At 36.2% G+C, this 17,531-nt stretch overlaps 1 protein-coding gene across 5 annotated transcripts in view; it reads right to left on the bottom strand.

The window, feature by feature from the left end:
- LOC138704605 (aminopeptidase N-like) overlaps positions 1 to 17,531 on the bottom strand; it is a 962,131-nt gene that overhangs the window by 139,284 nt on the left and 805,316 nt on the right. For 4 of the 5 annotated variants that reach the window (XM_069832678.1, XM_069832676.1, XM_069832677.1 and 1 more), the window contains one exon: positions 6,739 to 6,821. The exons of the other annotated variant lie outside the window; for it this stretch is intronic. The gene's annotated coding sequence lies outside the window, so the exon portion shown is untranslated. The remainder of the gene's footprint in view (positions 1 to 6,738; positions 6,822 to 17,531) is intronic. 5 annotated transcript variants of the gene reach the window in all.

The raw sequence follows: 17,531 nt of genomic DNA on the forward strand, positions 1-17,531 counted from the left end.
TTTTAAATTAATGAACTCTTCTTTTTCTATTTGAGAATTGTGCCGTTTGTGAGACGGAACTGTCGAAACCCACTGTGGTACTAGAAGCGCATACACAAGTCTCGGGGCGGGCAGGAAATGCAAGTACAGTACTGTATTCGTTGATGGATAACCAATAAGAATTTGTATTCATTTCACCTGCCACACCCACTACCCTTATTGATCAGAACTTTCAATTCTGTTCTGTCGAACTTAGGGGTGTCCAATGTATAAACAGACAGAAAAAGCAACAAATATACAAAACAAGGGAAAAAACAGGGCGGAGTCGTGCATAAGAAATTCGTTCACGTGTAAACCTAAGCTCTCACGGAATCAAACGTGGTCTTCCGAAGGAATTTAGCGTGTGGCAGTCGGTTATTATTTTTGTCTTATTTAAGATTATACAACAAGTGAACAAAACTTTTTGAATTCCAGTTCAATATAAATATTTAAACAGCTTTTTTCCCCAACATTTAGTAATACTGGACCTGCCTCCATTTTGCTGCAAGCCTATCATTATTAGTCCCAGCTCACAGAAAAAAAAAGTTAATTATGGTTCACTCAAAGTGTATCGTAGATGTCTATTATAATTTTAATATTGCAGAACTCGCGATTAGCCTATAAATCAAATGAGCGGTTGCACAGGTCTGTAGCTGCTATCGATGTCGAGATATTACTGAGAGAGGCCGCGAGGCACTGCTAATATTATACTGAACTTCTGCGTTCTATGCTCTTAGCGAGTTGAGGTGACGTCATTGCACACAAGTTACAATGCTTCATGGCATAATTACTGATAATATTATCATTCAACTTGGATTCATAGTGTTTTTACAGCAAGCATTTGCATTTCTGCCATTTTTTTTTGTTTCACTACGGATTCCGAAACAGTTTAACATAATCGGTGCATATATTCTTATTTGAGAACTTCGTCGGCATAACTTAGTTGTTTTATTTATTTATTGAGTATGCCCCAACGAGTATAACTCATATGTAGGGGCTATACAAGAACACATACACATGTTATAGAATGTAATTGAAAAAGTCATGAAACTACAGTCTGTGAAAAGCAAACAATAACACAAGAATTTATTAAAGAAAGAAAGCAAAATAAGAACAAATAGTAAGATAACATAAAGTTTTGGCCAGAAAGAAGAAAAAGTTTGAAACCATGAAAAAATAAATCAACTGAGAATTAAAATAAATAATCTACCCAAAAACGTATTTTTAAACAATTCTTAAAACACAGGCAATTTGGTAAAAGTCTGTATTCTAAAGGAAGTTTGTTAAATGGTTAAGTCCTTTCGTTCCATAAGTCACCGAGCTATGCCGAGAAAAAAATATGTTGTCTTTTTGTCTTGTTAAATAAGTATGTATATCTTTATTAAACTGAAATGTAATTTTACTATGTATTAAATTGTTAATAACTTTGTACATGAAAATAGCAGCACCTAATTTGATTTATTGATTCAACTGGTAGAACAAAATAAAATTGATATAGATACAGTATTTAACTGGAGTCAAATAATGAAAACCCAATAAATTTCTTAAAGCTCTATTTTGAATAATTTGTAAAGGTCTCGAAGCAGTTTCCTTATTATGTCCCCAAAGAAATGACATATACATTAAATGAGGATGGATAAAAGCATAATATACATTCAAGAGACAATATATAAGAGCACTCAGCGCGCCAAGCTGAGAGTCTTGGGTTCGTTTTCCAGAGCCGGAAGAATTTTTCCACCATTAATAGTAATAGTATAATACACGGCGTAAGAAATGAGGTTTTCTCCGTAAAAAAATTACACTCCTGCACATTTATGCCATCTAAAGGAAACACCTTTAATGCCAGTCCTGGATGTCAACGATACATCTCTTGTTGGGAATGTAATGCAATATCCGCATATTATGTAGACTTCCAATTAGATGTAACATTAAATGAAATAAGACGAAGTTGCTATGATGAAGGTATGCATTTCTCTATCTAATTAATTCTATGTTACTCTCTCAGAGTGACTGTTCTTGTTTGCCAGAATAGAAATTAATTAACTAGGTCTATTAAAATACGGGTTTCTCGAGGAGCGTATTATCTTGGCTGGCAGAATAGACACAATCCCGTTCTCTTGTTTCCGAACGACAACAATGTGTATTCATGATTCAGCATTCTCGTGGTATATAGTAGGCTATGGATAGCTGCCAGTGCGGCAATCTATTAGGATCACATAAAGCGAAAATAGTTACATTTATCACTGTTCTCAACGTAGACCACAAGATTTTAGAAGGCAAGGGAAAAACTAGGATTCTGCTTCCTAAAAACTTAACAATTGTAAATTTGTTATTTTGACTAATAGCAAAATGACGATTCAACAAATTGTCAAATGTCTGTTTCATGAAGTATTTTGCCTGTCAAGGAAATATCGCGACAATTTGTAAAATTATGCAAATCTAGTCTTTCAGGTGAAGCTCCCTGTAAAGCAGATTTGAATAATTTCAAGGGAAAAATTGTTCCGGGGCCGGGTATCGATCCCGGGACCCGGGGTAGAGCGCTGGTACGTTCAACCAGAGGTCCCGGGATCGATACCCGGCCCCGGAAAAAATTTTCCCTTGAAATTATTCAAATCTGCTTTACAGGGAGCTTCACCTGAAAGACTAGATTTGTATAATATATACGTTACTGTGTACGTTAACAGAAAACCACAATTCCAAGTCACACAGAGATTGTATGCACTCGTTGTGGGTCTCTGGCGTTTCGTCAGCCCACGCGAGTTGTGTGGATATAAAGGGAAAAGTTGAGACGGTGTCGGGTGGAGTTCCCGGGTAGCTCAGTGGTAGAGCGCTGGTACGTTCAACCAGAGGTCCCGGGATCGATACCCGGCCCCGGAACAATTTTTCCCTTGAAATTATTCGATTTGTAAAATTGTCATGACAATTTTTCAGATTCCTGTTTCATAAAAGTTTTATGAGAGGCAAAATGTTAAATTTGTCAAGACTTTTATGACTTATACTCCTGATCACATATAACAGATTGTTCAGCCTAATTGACTAGGAAGACAGCAACTTTTATCGATGTCACTATGCTGCCATCTAGCGACTGGAAAAGAAGTCACGTTATAACCCTTATGGAAATGCATTTTTATTTTATTTTATTTATTTATTTGGTGGTGTCAATAAAGACACATGTCATCACAAGTTCTAGGTCACGTGGACCCTTGCCTTAACAAGAATATTGCTTAGTATAACATGAGTACGTAAATGAAGTGTGACCATCTTCTCCATCAGAAACAGAGACTGGTAAGCTGGACAGGTAGGTAAACCAACGAATAGGGATTATAAAGAATGGACACTGGGCGAAATTTCCAGTGTTTTGTTTCTCTGTGCGCCAGCGCTTAGTTCCACTTTCAAGCGCTAGAGGTTAGTGTAATCGAGCATACGCTAAGATAATAATTGAGAGTAGAGTTGAGACACAGGATCCAAACATCGCCTACCTTATTGCATAATCCAGTAACGCTTTGCTTCAAATAAATTCAAGTTAACGGCTTTTCCTTATTTCTCAGTGACAAACTAGTTGTAATAATAATATTTTATATTTCAGATATAATAAATTATATTATAAAATAATATAATACATTATAAAATTAAGTATCGAATTCGTTTAATATTTGTATATAATATAATATAATATAATATAATATAATATAATATAATATAATATAATATAATATAATATAATATAGGTGTATGTTTTTACTTCTCGTAAGGGTTTTGTTTTTCCATTTTCAGCGCTAACAAATCATTACATATTTTAATTGTTGTTGGGGTTAACGTCTCAACTGTCATTATAAAGGAACTCTGGAGTCTAGACATTACAGTTAATGACGGATTTATTATTTTATGGATCCAATTTATTTTGAGTACATAATGTACCTAGATGTATTAATTGTATGTGTTATATTTCCGCTGTGTCGACTGCTAGCTGGTGTGATGTCAGCGCCAACTCTAGGGAGAAAGCAGAATCTCACGCTTTAGCTGGCTTGAAAGTAATTGAAATCAGTCCGGGTACATCAAAGGTACCGACGCGAAGTGTCCATTCTTTATAATCCCTATTCACTGGGTAAACTTTCAGATGGAATTACATGGAGTAATAGCTTGTAACTGTACTTCCATCTAGCGGTCGCTACCAAAAATGTCTTTTCAACAGTGGAAGCTCTGATGGTTGTTCTCTTTTTATGTTTTTATTTCATAACAGTGAATGGCCAATCTCATATATTGTGATCAGGGCATATATTTATATTTAAATGCCTTATGAAGGTTAAATTAAATCTATGCGACTACAATAAATTGGCTGACATACATCAATAGAGCAATAAGATGAATTGTCATTTGCTTGCACCCATTCTTAGACGAATTAAATTCAAACGTATATTCAATTCAATTGCTATATCAATGTTTCAAAGCTTCCAGTGAGGTTCACACAATTAATGATAAGATTTTTGAAAGATTCTTAAGCGATGATTAATTTTGAATCCGTTTGTTAATGAATTCTTTGAGTTGCCTGTAAATGTTTTTCAGTTTTTAGCCTATAAACTAATATTTTATTTTACAATGTCTATAGCTTCATAATTTGATGCTCTATGACTGCTATTTGGATGCAAATATAAATACAAATACTTAATTTTATTTAACACAAAAGTCTCAATTCAGTTATCGACATTCTGCATATCTGTAGAATGGTCATGATTGTAGGACTTTTCAATTTTATGAAACAGGGTCCACATTTTCGACGAAAAAATTGTTTATCATAACTGCCGCTAGGTTCGCTTCTACCTACTGTGTTCCAACCACGAGAAAGTCTTTCCGGAATGAAACGCAGGGGGGGGGGGGTGATGCTGTGAATGAATGTTGATGTCATAAGATGTCATAAGGTCACACACGTGGGTACTCGTTTCTCTATTGGCTAGCTCTCACAGCACAAACAATAACATTGACACACACATGTTTATACTACCCTAGTTACAAAATTAGATCACTGTTAATCTCCTGGCCTTTTAATCTCTCCGTACATATGCAGGAGAGCGCATGGTTTTTAAACTGACGTTATAACGATAATATTGTCTATCTACTTCGCTCCAATAGTAGTAAGCACATTCCTTTCGCGGTTGATCTCCTGGCTGGAGAACAGTAGCAACTACAGCCTTCGTCATGTTATGACATCCATTCTTGTATTGTATTGTATTGTATTGTATTTATTAACATTCCACGGTATTCATACATTGCTTCACAGCTAGAATATGGAACAAGTCAAACAACTTAATACTATTATAAAGTCTTAATTTATAGTCACAGTCTAGATTAAATATATACAGAAGAGATTTACAATACAGTCTACTAGTACAACACAAAGTTTTAGTATCATTTTCATGAAGCGTTATTGAATGTCATGAATTCACCTACTTGTTACACTATTAAGTTTAGAATTTATTGTCTTAATTTTGTTTTTAATATTATATACTTATTTGAACGGTTTTAATTATGAATTATTTTTTAGAATAGTTTTTTTTTTACATTTTCTGTTTGTGAAGGTGCTTTGGGTTTATCTATTTTAGTTTCTATAATTCATAATGATTATTTTCAATCGTGAGAAATTAGGTACTTCTTTAATTTGGCCCTAAATAATCTTATGTTTTGAGTTTCATTTTTTATATCGATAGGGAGGCTATTAAAAATTTTTACTGCCATATAACGCACTCCTTTTTGATAGCACGATAGACTTTCCGATGGAGAATGAAAGTCATTTTTTTGACGTGTATTTATGCTATGAACTGTTGTAAGAGAGATCTTCCACACTTCTCATCGGATCCGACCATTATACAACATCTGGCGAAGGATTTGTAGGTCTAGATATGCCCGGGTTATCAGATAGTGGACCATGTTCTGCATATAATCATTTCAAACTCAAATGCTATAGTGATCGGACTCTATGGTGAATCGTTTATAACTACATGAAATTTATTCTGGCCTTGCTTAGATGTTGACTTCCAACCCTGGGCATGAAAGGGAAGTGAGAAACTCCCGCCCATATCCTTTTCGCTTACACCTCCTTAGAAACAAAAGTACAGTAAGGCACTGTACATCAGTGCTGGATTTTAGGCAACCAGCGAGAGCCCAAAGTTTGTAAAAGCTTTGATGCCTGTCTTATACAATCCGTCACTGAGCAATGCTTACCTTCCTGTCTACTCGTATCAGACCAAAACATTACTGTCTCAGCCGGGGAAGGTGGAGCTGGTAGCTAAGGAGTAGTTTGCAGTGACTCGATTGAGGTATTAGTGTCTGTACTAATCGAAGAATGTGGTGAACAAACAGGTTCTTCTTCCGACAGAATTCCGTTCAAGAAATTGAATTCTGTTTTATAACAGGTATGTTGGAGTAATATTACTTAAATAACGCTTAGGTATATCTAAAAATCTATTAGGTAGAAACGTGGCAACGCTGGTGTTTAAATCACAATAAATAATACCGTAATGACTTTATAATCTACAGTATATTATAAAAGAGTGAAAATCATGGACGTTATAATGTGGCGAAAACTGGAATAAAGTTTCGTAGCGCAAAGGTTCGGGTAGCCACCAAGGTGCCCATAAATATCAGTAGGCCTATCAGCGTCTCAGTAGTGTACTTCAGATCGATTGAAATTGTAAGATAATGTGGTTACAATCGTGCGTTGCTCACCGTAATTAGAAGGCAGGTTGAAGAATGATTAAAGCTCCAGTTTTCCTGACGTTGCTGATTGAATGTGTGAATTCACTTGTTTTCTGTAAAGAAACAAAAAAACAGATGGTAAAACAATGGGAACAAATGAACAGTCTCTGTGCGTGTACTATTTTAAAGATATCATAAGGGGCGTAATTTAGGCCTACAATGGTTTTTTTTTTGTATAGGATATAGCGAGTCAACATTTCGACAAGATGCCTAAACCTACGTATACATATCAACAATGATGAAATAACTTAATCAGTGGGCCATGCTTAGAAATTAGAAGGCTTTGACAATTTGTAAAACAAGAAAACATCAGACTTTGACTTAGCAAAACCACAGTCTAGTATATACAGTCACGAAGCTTTAGTTGTGAGGGTGCTAGGAACAATAGACCGTGCAGGTACTATTTCGCGTTGTCTGTAATGAGTCGATAGTAGCGATCCTAGTGGTTAGCAACTATCTATGGATGCATATTTACTACGTATTGTGCTTCGTGACTGTATATACTAAACTGTGGTAAAACCGTAAATTATGTTCTCTTCTTTTACAAATTACGAAACCTTGTTAATTTATAAACATGATCTACTGATTAAGCTATTTTAGTTGGTTATTTTATGACGCTTTATCAACTGCTATGGTCATCTAGAGTCTTGGTGAAATGAAATTGATAATGTCAGCGAGATGAGTCCAGGGTCCAGCGCCGAAAGTTACCCAGCATTTGCTCTTAATGGGTTGAGGGAAAACCAGGTAACCTGTCTCAACCAGGATTTGAACTCGGGCCCACTAGTTTCACGGTCAGACGTGGTAACCGTTACTCCAATGCGGCGGACATTAAGTTATTTCTTCTTTCTTTCTTAGACAATGTTAAATCCTATACTCAGAAAAACACACTGTCTATTACAGGTGTTTTAATTTGAGTTCAAATAAAGTGCAAGTTCCTTCAACTGTACAGTGAAAAACGAAGTGAGACAAGTGGCAAATAGGATTGGAGCTCACATAGGCCTATTTATTTTTTTCTCAGCCCAAAATTCCCTTAAGGATGCGAGATCGCCTACCTTTTAATTGTTTCTCTTCCCATTTCCTCTTCATTAATTAATCCTTTCATTTCGTTTCAATTCCATTCAAGTCAATCAATTCCATTCAATTCTATTCGATCCGATTTAGTTCCATTCGATTCAATTTTCTTCTATTCATTCACTCGATTCATTTATTGATTTATACGACTGATTTATTGATTCATTCGATTCATCCATTGATTCATTCGATTAATTCACTGATTCATTTGATTCACCCAATTCAATTCAATCCAATTCATTCATTAATTTTCAATCATAGCGATCCGCCTATATATGACATCTAGCCTATTTACGTCAAAAAATTTCCAAGTATGTTGAAAAATAACTCAACAGTTGCTGATCTGTTCCAATAAATTTTTCCATTGAAATTGTGTATTCATTCTGTAAACGGATCCAGAGAAACTTCTTTTTATGGCCCTCGTAATTGGTCTCGAGTGGCCTAAAATTTGTATAAGCACTTGTTTTGACATTATTAACATGGTGGAAGTAAAAAATAACTTTCTTATCTACCCCCCCCCCTTTAAGAATTTTGCTTGTGAGCCGTACCTAATTCAGCCCGGTTACTAGGCTATACTCAAGGCTGACGAATGGATTTCTCGCCCACGCTACACGTTGCATGTCATATGTTAGCGTGTCATGGCTGCCGAGACGGGCCTTCTTTATACTCCTTGCCAATTTTCTGTGGGTCAAGTTCAAAACTAGGAACACGATCTAGCTAATATTAAAAGTGACAGGGTATAATATTATCGAACACCTACAATTACATGAAACATCTATCTGTTCGTGATTGTTATTGTGGGCATGATTGGGATTGTAAGAATGTTTGGGATTTGAAATAAAAATTTGATATTTATTTTCATTTCTGTCTTAATACGCCCCGCATTTAAATTCAACAAGGCGGAGCCTTCTCGTTAACTACTTCATAATCGCTTCCTCATTCCACGAGGCCTAGTCTTTAAACAACAATGCAATTGATGGCCTAGTCGATCCAGCAGGCAGTGGATATAATATAGATTCTTTCACAGTAGTGATGAAAGAAATAAATTAAATACCGATATATAGTGATATTGCAATATATTGCAAACTTAATTTCGAGAAACGATATATATCGCAGAAAATATATCGATATGTCGAACGATTATCGATATATCTCTGTTCCATAAGCAAATTGCATTTTCAGGCTACATTTACTATGTTACAATAAAATTACTTAAATTTTAATATTCATTTTTACCATTGAAATTAACATCATAATAGTCAAAAGCATGAATGTAAAATTGTAACAATAAACAATACATTTTCAATACCATATGATGTAGGTCCTAACTTCAATAAAAATTATGGTGGAGGCAAGGAAGCTGAAATGATATAGTGGGAAAGAGTTAAGTGAACTCTATATGGTTGAGTATTTGATATTGGAACAAGATTCAATTATTCTAATTTTATATAGGATTCAATCCAGGACACAGATATAATGCTCTTTTCTACCTAACAACGTAATCATTTTTAAATGTAAGTAAACAGAACTTGTAATTATTTTTAAATGTAAGTAAACCGTACTTAGAATGTTACAAATTTTAACAAACTTCACAGATGATTTGAAACAATCCTCCTATAGTAACATCCCATTGCAAGTTATTGTTACCGGTACACTCCAACATTCCAAACAACAATGGTGATGATTATAGGGATAGAATTTTTATGCACTAAAAGATATAATAAGAAAACAGAATGTCAGCACTAGGTTGTGCATAGAAGTCATAGACGTAAACAAATGTCACATCGGTATTAAATCCTTGTTTCTCTTTCCATTTCAGAATATATAAATAAAAGTTTAGATACTCGTTTTGAGGTCAGACGGTTCCCTTTCAGGGTGGGAGTTGTTCCTGCCTTGGAGAATATTAATAACAATATTAAAACAGTAGTAGATCAACCTTCGGCCTGTCTCACGTTCGCACACGCTGCATTTTGAATTTGGTGCTGCATATTAAACAGTTTGAATTCGAATTCCAATCCAGCCAATTAGAACAAGGTATTGAGTGAGGTTGCACAGTTATGTAACTGTCCACCTTCATTAGCGCCATCTCTCGGGAATTATTGGAGTTGTCTAGTGTGGATTTTGTTGTTGTTGGTAATACTAATTTAAAAAAAAATCGACAAATTTATCAGAAAACCGAGACATTATACGATATTATGCAAATCTAGTCTTTCAGGTAAAGCTCCCTGTAAAGCAGATTTGAATAATTTCAAGGAAAAATTGTTCCGGTGCCGGGTATCGATCCCGGGACCTCTGGTTGAACGTACCAGCGCTCTTACCAACCGGCCCCGGAACAATTTTTCCTTGAAATTATTTAAATCTGCTTTACAGGGAGCTTTACCTGAAAGACTAGATTTGCATAATATATACGTCACTGTGTACGTTAACAGAAAACCACAATTCCAAATCACACAGAGATTGTGTGCACTCGATGTGGGTCTCTGGCGTTTCGTCAGCCCACGCGAGTTATGTGGATATAAAGGGAAATGTTGAGACGGTGTCGGGTGGAGTTCCCGGGTAGCTCAGTTGGTAAGAGCGCTGGTACGTTCAACCAGAGGTCCAGGGATCGATACCCGGCCCCGGAACAATTTTTCCTTGAAATTATTTATACGATATATTGAATCAAAAATTCGATATCGATATATCGCTATATCGAAACGAAAATATCGGTATTTCGTAAAAACCGATATATCGTTCCCATCTCTATTTCACGGTGAAGGTCGCAACGATAAATCTGACATCGCGCTGACATTTATATCTTAACGGGACTGGAACCGAAGTTCGTGAGTTCGATTCTGCGCCGTAACGGCTGCTGTCACCGAATATATTATCCAATTAGTAACTGCAGTTCTGCAGAACGGGCTACCCACTCAACTGTTGAAGAAAGTTGCTGGATTAGAAAATGATGGAATGGATATTTCCCGGATCTGCGCTTTTTTTTCCCTCGCAGATTCAAGGAAAGTTAGCGGCAGTGTCTTGCACCCACTTCCGCGGAGTGACGTGTCGATTTCTCCGCTTGGCGCATTACAGTAATCCGGGGTGGCGAGGTGACAGATTCCGACCGCGATCGGAAGTGTGATTCCTGGGAACGGCTGGACATCGCTTTGCGGAAAAAAAAACAGGAGAAGAAAAACGGATAAAAGTGAGGAGAAGAGACGAAGAATTATGGGACTAAGGGGAAGATATGAATGAATAAAAGGCGATGAGATGGAGGAAAAGTGGAAAGATAGAAAAAGAAGTTCAAGGAGAAAAATATTAAAGACACAAATAAACAAGGAGATATTCGAGAATTGGGAGAAAAAAAGACAGAAATAAAGAAGTAAAGTGTTTAGAAGGAAATAGAGAATAAATGAAAGTATAAACAGAACAAAAAGTAAAAGATAAGTAAGAGGAAAATGAAAACAAAAATGGAAGAGAAATTAATAACCAAGTCAGAAACTCACCGCTGTGGAGTAATGGTCAACGCGTCTGCCCATGAAACGAGCGGGCTCAGGTTCAAATCCTGGTTGGGACAAGTTACCTGGTTAGGGTTTTTACGGGGTTTTCTCTCAACTAAAGGAATCAAAATTGCTGGGTAACTTTCGACGTTGGACCTCGGACTCATTTCGCCATCATTAATTCACATATCATCATACCATAGCCCGGGTTAAGTTCACGGTGCGTCGTGCTGTACTTGTACAAGAGCGCGGCAGTTCGGCTATCTAATTAATCACAGAATAAGAGTGATACGGACAATAAGTCTCAGGCTGCAGTACAAGCCTTCGGGTCCCTCCTCTGTACAAGAGAGAAAAAAAAGTCAGATAAAGAAATAAATAGAAAAACGAAGTAGAAGACGTGGAAGAAGAAAGGGGATTAAAAGAGAAAAAAATATAGTGCAAGTAAATATTAGAGGAGAAAATTAGAGAAGAGAAAGGAAGAGGGAAATTAAATTGAGGAAGAGAAAGAATGAAATGAAATTGGGGAAGGGAAAAAAGGAAATGAAACTGGACGAGAGAAAGAAGGAGAACTAAAATTAAATTGGACAACAGAAAGAAGGCAAAGGAGAAACGAAATTGGACGACGAAAAGAAGGGAAGAAAGAAATGAAATGGACGAAAGAAAGAAGGAAAGAGGGAAGTGAATTGGACGAGAGAAAGAAGGAAAGAGGGAAATGAAACAGAGAGAGAGAAGGAAAAAGGGAAATGAAATTGGACGAGAGAAATAAGGAAAAAGGGAAATGTAATTGGACGAGAGAAAGAAAGAAAAAGGGAAATGAAATTGGACAACAGAAATAAGAGAAGAGAGAAATGAAAAAGGGAAAATGAAATTTGACGAGAGAAATAAGGAAAGAAGGAAATGAAATTGGACGAGAGAAAGAAGGAAAGAGGAAAATGAAATTGGACGAGAGAAATAAGGAAAGGAAGGAATGAATTTGGACGAGAAAAAAAGAAGAAAAAAGGAAGTGAAAATGGACGAGGGGAAGAAGGGAAAAGGGAAATGAAATTGGACGAGAGGAAGAAGAAAAAAGGGAAAATGAAATTGGACGAGAGAAATGAGGAAAGAGGGAAATGAAATTGGACGAGAGGAAGAAAGAAAGGAAAAAATAAAATTGGACGAGAGAAATAAGCAAAAAGGGAAATGAATTGGATGAGAGAAATAAGAAAAGAGGCAAATGAACTTGGATGAGACGGAAAAGGAAAAAGAGAAACGAATTTGGACGAGATGAAAAAGGTAAAAGGGAAATTAAATTTTATGACACAAAGTAGGAAAGGGAGAAATGAAATTGGACGAGAAAGAAGAAAAAAGAAAAATGAAATTGGACGAGAGAAAGAAGAAAAAAAGGGAAATGAAATTGGACGAGAGGAAGAAGAAAAAAAGGGAAACGAAATTGGACGAGAGGAAGATAGAAAGGAAAAAATGAAATTGGACGAGAGGAAGAAGGAAAGGAAAAAATGAAATTGGACGAGAGGAAGAAGGAAAGGAAAAAATGAAATTGGACGAGAGGAAGAAGGAAAGGAAAAAATGAAATTGGACGAGAGGAAGAAGGAAAAAGGGAAATGAAATTGGACGAGAGGAAGAAGGAAAATGAAATTGGACGAGAGGAAGAAGGAAAAAGGGAAATGAAATTGGACGCCAGGAAGAAGGAAAAAGGGAAATGAAATTGGACGAGAGGAAGAAGGAAAAAGGGAATTGAAATTGGACGTGAGGAAGAAGAAAAAAGGGGAAATGAAATTGGACGTGAGGAAGAAGAAAAAAGGGGAAATGAAATTGGACGAGAGAAATGAGGAAAGAGGGAAATGAAATTGGACGAGAGGAAGAAGAAAAAAGGAAAATGAAATTGGACGCGAGGAAGAAGAAAAAAAGGGAAATGAAATTGGACGAGAGGAAGAAGGAAAGGAAAAAATAAAATTGGACGAGAGGAAGAAGGAAAAAGGGAAATGAAATTGGACGAGAGGAAGAAGGGAAAAGGGAAATGAAATTGGACAAGAGGAAGAAGGGAAAAGGGAAATGAAATTGGACGAGAGGAAGAAGAAAAAAAAGGGAAATGAAATTGGACGAGAGAAATGAGGAAAGAGGGAAATGAAATTGGACGAGAGGAAGAAGGAAAGGAAAAAATAAAATTGGACGAGAGAAATAAGGAAAAAGGGAAATGAATTGGATGAGAGAAATAAGAAAAGAGGCAAATGAACTTGGATGAGACGGAAAAGGAAAACGAGAAACGAAATTGGACGAGATGAAAAAGGAAAAAGGGAAATTAAATTTTATGACACAAAGTAGGAAAGGGAGAAATGAAATTGGACGAGAAAGAAGAAAAAAGAAAAATGAAATTGGACTAGAGAAAGAAGGAAAAAAAATTGACACTTTTTATCGTATGACTAAGTAATTTTATGTTTTTAACAAACAAAGTGTTAACGTGAACTTTAATCAATGAAAAAGGAAAATAAAATTGGATGAGAGAAAGAAGAAAGGGGGAAATTAAATTGGACAAGAGGAAAAAAGAAAACGGGAAATGTTATTGGACAAAAAAATAAGGAAAAATGGAAATGAAATGAGAAAAATAAAGAAAGAAAGATGAAAATGAAATTAAAGGCGGTAAAGTTCAGAAACTAAGAGTGAAAGGTAGCGAGATATGAAGAGATTTGAGAAAAGAAAAACGGTGAATTAGGAAATAGGAGAAAACGAAAAATGTCATTAGAAATAAACAGACTAGGTAGAAAGTGTTGCGAAAGCCAGCTATAACGGCTGAGGGGGATCATCGTGCTAACCACACGATACCTCCATTCTGGTTGGATAATCGTCCACCTCAGCTTTGATATGTGAGCGTGAGACCAACACGGGCTGCAGCGTCATGGATTACATTATTATTATTATTATTATTATTATTATTTGGTTATTTAACGACGCTGTATCAACTACGAGGTTATTTAGCGTCGATGTAACTGGTGATAGCGATATGATATTTGGCGAGATGAGGCCGAGGATTCGCCATAGATTAGCTGACAGTTGCCTTACGGTTGGGGAAAACCTCGGAAAAACCTCAGCCCAAGCGGGAATCGAACCCGCGCCCGAGCGGAACTCCGGATCGACAGGCTAGCGCCTTAACCGATCGAGCTACGCCAGTGGCTATTATTATTATTATTATTATTATTGTTATTATTATTATTATTGTTATTATTATTATTATTATTGTTATTATTATTATTATTGTTATTATTATTATTATTGTTATTATTATTATTGTTATTATTATTATTGTTATTATTGTTATTATTATTGTTATTATTATTATTATTATTGTTATTATTATTATTATTATTATTATTATTATTATTATTATTGTTATTATTATTGTTATTATTATTATTGTTATTATTATTATTATTATTATTGTTATTATTATTATTATTATTATTGTTATTATTGTTATTATTATAGAAAGAAAGTGAGGAATAAAGGAGAAATACAAATAGATAAAAAAAGGCAGAGGAAGTAATTGGAAATGGTGGTGTTCGGACACTTAGGAAGGGAGCACAGAAAACAAAAATAAGAATGCGAGATACGGCAAATATAAAATAAGTTAAAGGAAGGGAAGATTAAGAATGTAAGCCTGTTATGCAAAAAGAAGCAATGGCGAATTGCTACAAGACTGTATGAACACGACAAAAGATAATGACCATTAGCATGTGGATAACGTATATCGCTTGGAATGCCGTAATTGTATATTTCGTACCTATTACGGAGATGTGAAGGAATCTGACAGAGAACTCCGCCTACGGGCGTTGAGCTAAGGACCGTGTTGCTGGCGACCTACTTCCCACCTGAGATGACAATTCATGTCACTTGCTTTCACTATTTATTACTGTTTCATGTGCGGGCATTAGCTCTATTCTTGTCGCGGAGTAACGGAATTTGACTTTCAGTTCATCTTCCACTGCAACAGAACAAAGCTCAAAACTCACTTGGCTGGGAAGGAATTTTCGTAGCAGCAGAAGATTTTTTTGCAGATTTCGAGGAATCTGTATACAAGGACGGTATAGCAGCATCGCAGCAACGGTGGACCAAGTGAGTGAATCTCACAAGCAAACATTCTGATGGGAGCAGATGAAAAAGTTATTTTATTTTCTTCCACCATATTAATAAAATCAAAACAAGTGCTTATACAAATTTTTGCCACTCTAACGCAATTACGAGGGCCGTGAAAATAAGTTTCCCTGGGTCGTTTACAGAAAGAAAACACAGTTTCATTGGAAAAAATTATCGAAACATACAACTTTTGAGCTATTTTTCAAATATTCCCCACTGGAATTGAGACATTTATCATACCGTTGGATCGACAGAGAGGTCCAGACGGCTGTCATACGCTGGTTCCGATCCCAGGCGGCTGACTTCTACGACATAGGGATACAAAAGTTGATCCCACGGTATGACAAATGTCTCAATTCCGGTTGGAAATAAGTTGAAAAATAGCTCAACAATTGTCGTATCTGTTCCAATAAATTTTTTTATGAAATTGTTTTTCCTTCTGTAAACGGCCCCAGGGAAACTTATTTTCTTACGGCCCTCGTAATTGCGCTCGAGTGGCCAGAATGTGTATGAGCATTTGTTTTGACATTATTAACATGGTGGAAGAAAGAAAAAAACTTTATCTGCCCCCATCAGAATGTTTGCTTGTCAGAATAATCCTAGTGTAATTTCTGTACCAGATAATTAACTTTTTAAACAACCTTCGTATTAATAATAGAAGCAGCAGTAGCAGCACAGAAGTAGCAATAGCAGAAAATTGTACAGTAGTTGCAAAAAAAAAAAAACCGGACCGACCCTTGTAGCTGATTTGAGAGCCTTGTTCACTCCAGAGCACGATAGACTGGTAACTAAGACTTTCGTGTTTCGAATCCTGCCTGGGAAGGAAACTATTTTTCCTTCCTTATTCAAATTTATTCCCAATACTTTTCGATTGCAGCGATATTTTACTAATTAATTAACTTATTATTCCCAGAACATGAATTTTACCAGCAATCGAAAAGTACTGGGAATAAATTTGAATAAGGAACAAAAAAAGTTTCCTTCCCAGGCAGGATTCGAACCACGAAAGTCTTTGTTGCCAGTCTATAGTGCTCTGGAGTGAACAAGGCTCTGAAATCAGCTACAAGTGTCGGTCCGTTTTTTTTTTGCCGCTACTGTACATGTACTGTACACTGTGTAGATTATTGTGCGCCGAAATTCAATGTAAGCGTGAAATAATGGCCTCAATGAGGAAGGGACAAGAAGAATGGATAATATCGGAAACTGACAAAAACAAATAAACACAAATATGCGTCTTCGTGCGCGTAATAGATCTCAGAGAGGTACAAATTTGAAGAGTTCATCGCCAGGCACGTTCAACTTCGAAACCGGTCCGTTCAACTCGTTGCCCAGCTGCAGTTGGCCCCCACGTGATAAAGTAGGCTACTTTTTATAAACTGCACGGCATGCTAATGACTCACGGAGTTCGTGTAGCTGTCCTTATAAAGAGGCAAATTGTAATTTTATAACGTAATATAAGTTTAATTACTACAGCTTTCCTTCTCACCAAACAGATGTTGCTAACATAGCATGTTAATGAACTATTTCCACATTTGTAACATGGTCACATTGGTGAGGATTTCCAGCTGTGGTGACCTAGGTTTGAATTCGGGCGAGGTTTATTCTGATATGCTACATGACCCCCTTACCATTTAAAAAATATTATGGACTGAAAATGACAGATTTTAAGATGACAGCCGTGTTCCTGAAATACCAATAAAAATCAGACTCCTCTCTCATTTTTAATGGGGTACTCAGATCTTTAAAATTTCCTTCCGTCTGCGAAATAAAAGGCTGTCCAAGAACTCTGACTAATTATGTAATGTTCTTTATGGTTGTGAAACTTGGACTTTCACTTTGAGAGAGGAACATAGGTTAAGGGTGTTTGAGAATAAGGTGCTTAGGAAAATATCTGGGTCTAAGAGGGATGAAGTTACAAGAGAATGGAGAAAGTTACACAACACAGAACTGAACGCGTTGTATTCTCCATCTGACATAATTAGGAACATTAAATCCAGACGTTTGAGATGGGCAGGGCATGTAGCACGTATAGACGAATCCAAAAATGCATATAGAGTGTTAGTTGGGAGGTCGGAGGGAAAAAGACCTTTG

The sequence above is a fragment of the Periplaneta americana genome, chromosome 8 (genome assembly GCF_040183065.1).
Source record: "Periplaneta americana isolate PAMFEO1 chromosome 8, P.americana_PAMFEO1_priV1, whole genome shotgun sequence".
NCBI lineage: Eukaryota > Metazoa > Arthropoda > Insecta > Blattodea > Blattidae > Periplaneta > Periplaneta americana.